The following is a 6831-nucleotide window of genomic DNA, read 5'->3' on the forward strand; positions in this document are numbered from 1 at the left end:
CTTCGCGCCGCCGCTCGCCACCGCGGCACGCCGCTGGTGCCGCCGCCGCCGCTTGCTGCTAGCGCCGCCGCCCGAGCCACCCCGCCGCCGCAGCCAACCGTCGGAGCCTCACCGGAGGTAACCGAAGCCGCTGCCGCCGCCTTCGTTTTTTTTAAGAAAACCGTTTCGGGGTTTTTAAAGAAAACCCCTAGTTGTTTTTTTAGATTAGATCGGTCAGTTTTTCCGGTTTGTTTATTTAGCGAGCGTCCGCTCGTTCGTTCATTTTAACGGACGGTTTTCACCATTTAGCCGCAGACAGCGAACGTTCGTTCGTTAGCCTGTTCATCAGTTTTTCTTTTTCCAGGGTTTTTCCGCGATTATTTTCGATCGAGATTTCAGCCTGAATCTTAGTTTTAGTTTTTCTTTTCTCTCGTTTGTCGGAATCGGGCGATTCAAGCGCCTAGAGTTTCGTCTCGAAGCCCTCTTTCTGTTTAACCAACTTGAAAAAGATTTTGGTGTAGTAAAATTTGACTTAAGTCCAGTTTAGTAATCAGATCTTGTTTCTTTTGCAGTTTGAGTTTCGTTGCTTCGTTTGATTTGATTCTTTTTGCAAACCGGAGTTCTTAAGTTGAACTTTCTGGTTTGATCTCTTATTTGAGTTTTACCCGTGCTTTAGATTTATTGCTTATTGTATGCTTGTTTGTTTGCGATAGAGTACCCGGAGTGCGAAGCGTGCTACTATGAGTCTCTAGTTTTCACGGATCATCGGCAAGGCAAGTAACACCTTGATCATACCTTTTACTACCCAGTTTTATTGCATTAGATCAATCCATTACACCATGCATGATTAGGATCTGATTAATATGTGGGTTCTGGGAAGTAGATGAGGTAGTACCTATTGTCCTGTTTATTATCAAACCTTTGGGAGTTACTTCTACGTAATGCTTATATTGCCATGCTATGCTAGTGTACGTGAATTGGGTGAGTGTATCCATGGCAAATGTGAGTTTGTTAAATTAATGGTTAACTTAAGGTGGCAACTTTAATACACATCAGGGTGGATTGAGGCACCTAGGGAACCCAATGTTGCCTGTATTTTTGGAAATCCCGGGGTTTCGTGTGATTTTCCTATGGACCGCCACCCAGGCCCAAAGGGATCATTAGATTATTCATGCTAGGAACTTCTATGTGCAGCCACAAGCTATTATGGGCTATAGCATAGTTTATTAAGTTGCAAGACCTCTTTCAGTGGTGGGCTAGCAGATGTAGGGGAAAGTAGGTGTAACTGTCCATCCAGAGTAAAGAATAATTATTTCTGAAAGACTGTGTCTCGGTCATCTGTTTCTCAAACATCCTGTAGTGAGAGAAAACCAACGGAGGAGATCGAGTCTTGTGGGGAAAAGTGCGCAAACCTCTACAAAGTGTACAAACTAATCATGGTTAGTCGTGTCCCCGGTTATGGACATCTTGAGTATCTGGTTTTTGGATTATCATGTTGATCTCATCATGTTACTTAAATAATTTGTTGGGTTTTTAATGATGATGCTTAATTGGGATTGAGTTGGAGGAACCTTCTCAATGTTTAACAACCACCATGATAGTTAAATAAAACTTATTCCTTTGTTGTAGGGAAAACTGGCTTTATGCAAAACTATAACCATAGAGCTTTCCACTAGCCATATTGCATGTAGTGATAGCAATTATCTGTCTATTATTCTCTATGTGTTACATTGCCAGCATACTCCATGTGTTGACCCGTTTTCGGGCTGCAACGTTCATGTTGCACACTTTTCAGACGACGGGTAAGGTGCCTTAGGTCATGATCTTTCACCCCGCTATGCCGTTGGAGTTGATGGACTCACTTATTCTTCCAAGCCTTTCGCTGTTATCATTCTTAGATGGCTTTAAGCCATATTATTGTAATAAGTTCTCTTTTGAGACATTTGATGTAATAAGTGTGTGATTGCTACTCTGTTATAAATCCTTCATGTACTGTGCGTGTCAGCATTACCGATCGAGGGATGACACTAAGGCACAGAGATCAGACTGTTTGAGGTCTGGTCGCTACAAGATGGTATCAGAGCACACGCTGACTGTAGGACACGACCACTAAGCTAACACCATAGTACACTCTTCTCTACTCATTTTTGACTCCTCTTCCTTTTCTACTCTATAGGATGGTGGATGCAAGGAACAAGTTTGTGCAACCGGATGAAGATACACCTTTCAGACGCCATTTGAAGGAAGTCACTAAGTATCTGAACATAGGAATACCAAGCTTCACCGGGACCTACATCGCCACTCTGCCAGATGAGGAGCATTGGATGATACAAGTTCAAATTCCAGGAAGGACGTTCATGCCAGTCACCGAGCCCATAGAGTTTTCCTTTGATGCACCAACCTGGAGTCTAGGAAGGAGCATGGCAGCCCACATCGCCATGGGACGCATTGGAGAAGTTTACCACAAGGATCTCAAGGATAATATCTACCAGATTTGTGGGTGTCGAGATGAGCAATGGGAGATGATCAGCAATAGGAAGGATAGATCCATTGCAGCTTTTATCCAGGAGTTAATCCAGCACATCTGTCGCCAAGAGAACCAGATGTGCGCAGGTATGATAGATCTGAAGAAGGCAATGACTAGGATCACAAAGCTGGAAGAAGAACTCAAGTTTACACTCGATGGATACGAGGAGGAGATGACGATACTCGTGGAGAAGAATGACGATTTAACAAGGAAGCTAGGAGTGTTCATGGGAGACCCCGCGCCAGGAGGAGAAGACGAAGATTCCACCTGTCCAGAGAACTACATCATCATCGATGACACTGACTCGGACCCCGACGATAGTGATGATGACTATGTTGATGAAGCTGGAGCAGATATCATGGAGTCTTCCAACGATCAATTTTTCTAGTCGACCACCATATCAGTAGTAGTATTCCCCCATGTATATAGAATAGTCCAAGCACTTTTGTAACGATAGATAGACCGATTGTATGCCCTTGTTTGATTTGATTGAAGTGAAATTGATTGTGTTTGTCTCATGAGCATATGGGTAGTGTTTTCCCTCTAGACCTCTTTCTATTCTATTTTCTCATCTTTTCTAAACCTATCAAATGCCTCCAAGACGCGACAATGGATTTTCTTTCCCACCGGAGCTCACTCAGTTGATCCAGCAGCAGAATGCATTGATGCAGCTACTAGTCCAGAATCAGAATCAGGGGAACAACAACAACAACAACCCACCACCACCTGTTGATCACTTAGCCCGTTTTCTAAGGCTGAATCCGCCGGTGTATTCCAGTAGCACCGAGCCGATTGTTGCAGATGATTGGCTCCGCAAGATTGGAAGGGAGCTGACCACTGCAGGATGCACAGATGCGGAGAGAGTGCATTTTGCCGCACACCAGCTTGATGGACCTGCAACATCTTGGTGGGAGAATTTCACAACCACTTACCCCATAGACATTGTTACATGGGATCAGTTCTAGCAGGTGTTTTGCACTGCTCATGTTTCAGCAGGAGTTATGGCCAAGAAGAAGCGCGAGTTTCGCAACTTGCGCCAAGGAGGATGTACAGTAGGCCATTATGTGGATGATTTTAGTAAGCTAGAACGTTATACCCCAGATGACGTTGCTACCGATGCCGCTATGCATGAGAAGTTCCTGGAAGGACTGAATGATGAGCTAAGCATGCAGTTGATGGTAGAAAACTTCAACAACTACCAGGAGCTGGTAGATAGAGCTCTCATGATTGAAGGGAAGCAGCAGCAGATAGACAGCCACAAGAGGAAGTATGGACAAGGGAAGTACAATTCGGGAGCTCAGCAGAAACCCCGTTTTACCCGTAACTCGGGAGGACACCTTCAGCATAATCACGGAGGCATCCCGCATAACCATAGCAGCCCCAAGAATGGGAATGGGAACGGAGGAAGCAACGATCAGAACCGTTCCAACCCATCTACACCAGCCAAGAGGGATCTGAGCCACATTACCTGTTTCAAGTGCCAGAAGACTGGACATTATGCCACTGAATGTCCTGAAGCAAAGAATGGAAATGGCAATGGAAGTTCTAGGAAGAATTCCAACCCTTTCAACAAGGGACAAGTGAACCATGTTAGCGTGGAGGAGGTTGAAGCATAGCCAGATGCAGTAATAGGTAAGTTTTTGGTTAAGTCATTTACTACAATCGTTCTTTTTGATACCGGTGCATCGCATTCATACATATCAAGGGGATTTGTGGATAAGTATAAGTTGCCCACCAAGGTTCTTAGAAGACCCATGTTAGTAAGCTCACCAGGAGCGGAGTATATGGAAAACCAAGGATGTTTTCAGATGCCATTGACCATAGGTAGACATGTTTTTCCCTCGGATCTGATAATTTTGGAGTCACAAGGATTGGCTATCGAAGTATGGAGGAAACATTGATTGCGCCAGTAAGACAATTTTTCTCACCACCCCAGAAGGAAGAAGGGTTAAGTATGTATCCCGGAATGTGCCGAAGAGGACTCAAGTAAATTCCTTATCAGAAGTTGTACGGGAGGAAGTACCAGTGGTGAAGGATTTCCCGGACGTATTTCCAGAGGAGTTGGCAGGCATGCCACCGGATAGAGACATTGAGTTTTTTATTGAACTGTTGCCAGGCACCGAGCCAATATCTAAGAGACCGTATAGGATGCCTGCAAAGGATTTGGAGGAGCTTAAGAAGCGGGTTAAGGAGTTACTGGATAAAGGCTATATTCGCCCAAGTTCGTCACCGTGGGGATCGCCAGTGCTTCTAGTGGATAAGAAGGATGGGTCGTTAAGGATGGTTGTTGATTATCATGGATTGAATGAGGTGGCAATCAAGAACAAGTACCCACTGCCAATGATCAATGATCTGTTTGACCAACTTCAAGGAGCTAAAGTATTTTCCAAGATCAATTTGCGATCAGGATACCACCAACTGAAGATTCGAGAGCAGGATATACGTAAGACATCTTTTACCACCAGGTATGGGCTATATGAGTATACTGTTATGTCATTTGGTTTGACTAATGCGCCTACTTATTTCATGAACATGATGAACAAAGTATTTATGGAGTTTTTGGATAAGTTCATCATGGTGTTCATTGATGATATTTTGGTCTACTCGAAGAATGAAGAGGAGCATAAGGAACATTTGCGTTTGGTACTTGGGAAGCTTAGAGAACATCAGCTATACGCCAAGTTCGGCAAGTGTGACTTTTGGTTGAAAGAAGTTGGATTCATCGGATATGTTATATCCAGAGAAGGAATAGCAGTAGACCCCACCAAGGTTGTCACCATGACAAATTGGGAAGCACCCACGATAATTGGAGAGATCCGGAGTTTTCTGGGACTCGCAGGATACTATAGGAGGTTCATTGAGAATTTCTCCAAGATTGCCAAGCCCATGACAGAGTTGTTGAAGAAGGATACCAAATTCAATTGGACTAAGGAATGTGAGGCCAGTTTTTAGGAGTTGAAGAAACGCTTGGTTACAGCTCCAGTATTGATTCTTCCAGATCAACGCAAGGATTACCATGTGTATTGCGACGTTTCTCGTCGAGGACTGGGAGCAGTGCTTATGCAGGATGGAAGAGTTGTCTCATATGCCTCAAGATAGCTCAAACCACATGAGCTAAATTATGCTACATATGATTTGGAGTTAGCATCCGTAGTGCATGCATTGAAGACGTGGAGACATTTTCTCAGTGGAAATCACTTCAAGGTGTATACGGATCACAAGAGCTTGAAGTATATCTTCACGCAGAAGGAGCTAAATCTCAGGCAAAGGAGATGGTTGGAACTCATCAAAGATTATGATATGAAGCTGCATTATCACCCCAAAAAGGCTAACATTGTAGCCGATGTGTTGGGTCGCAAGAGTCATGTTAATACACTCTTGACAGGAGAGTTACCCAAGGAGTTAACAGAGGACCTTCGTGAGCTATGTTTGGAAATAGTTCCAAGAGGCTATGTAGCAGCGTTGGAAGTTCAATCTACTTTCATGACTAAGATCAGAGAAGCTCAAAAGACAGACAAGGAGATTGCCGAGATAAAGGAAAGAATGAGCAAGGGAAAAGCTAAGGGATTTCGTGAGGACGAACACGATACCCTATGGCTTGAGGACCGCATTTATGTGCCCAATGATCCAGGGATCAGGAAGTTGATTCTGCAGGAGGCCCATGATTCGCCATAATCGATTCACCAAGGAAATACCAAGATGTATTTGGATTTGAAAGACAGTTTCTGGTGGACTGGAATGAAGAAAGATATTGCGGAATACGTAGCCATTTGTGATGTTTGTCAGAGAGTGAAGGCCGAGCACCAAAAGCCAGCAGGATTGCTGCAACCATTGTTGATACCCGAATGGAAGTGGGATAAGCTAGGCATGGACTTTCTTATGGGATTGCCCAGGACTCGTTCAGGCTATGACTCGATATGGGTTGTAATCGATTGATTGATGAAGGTAGCTCATTTCATCCCAGTGAAGACCACGTACACCAGTGCAAAGCTGGCCAAGATTTATATGACCAGGATCGTGTGTCTACATGGAGTTCCGAGATCCATTGTATCGGATAGAGGAACTCAATTTACCTCAAAGTTTTGGAATCAATTGCACGAAACTTTGGGTACCAGGCTAGAGTTCAGCACAGCCTTCCACGCGCAGACAGATGGACAGAATGAGAGAGTAAATCGGATTCTAGAAGACATGTTGAGAGCTTATGCGCTAGACTATGGATCTAGTTGGGACGACAATTTGCCATATGCAGAGTTCTCCTACAACAACAGCTATCAAGCAAGTTTGAAGATGGCCCCTTTCGAAGCCTTGTACGGAAGGAGGTGCAG

The sequence above is a fragment of the Triticum dicoccoides genome, chromosome 7B (assembly GCF_002162155.2).
Source record: "Triticum dicoccoides isolate Atlit2015 ecotype Zavitan chromosome 7B, WEW_v2.0, whole genome shotgun sequence".
NCBI classification, from domain to species: domain Eukaryota; kingdom Viridiplantae; phylum Streptophyta; class Magnoliopsida; order Poales; family Poaceae; genus Triticum; species Triticum dicoccoides.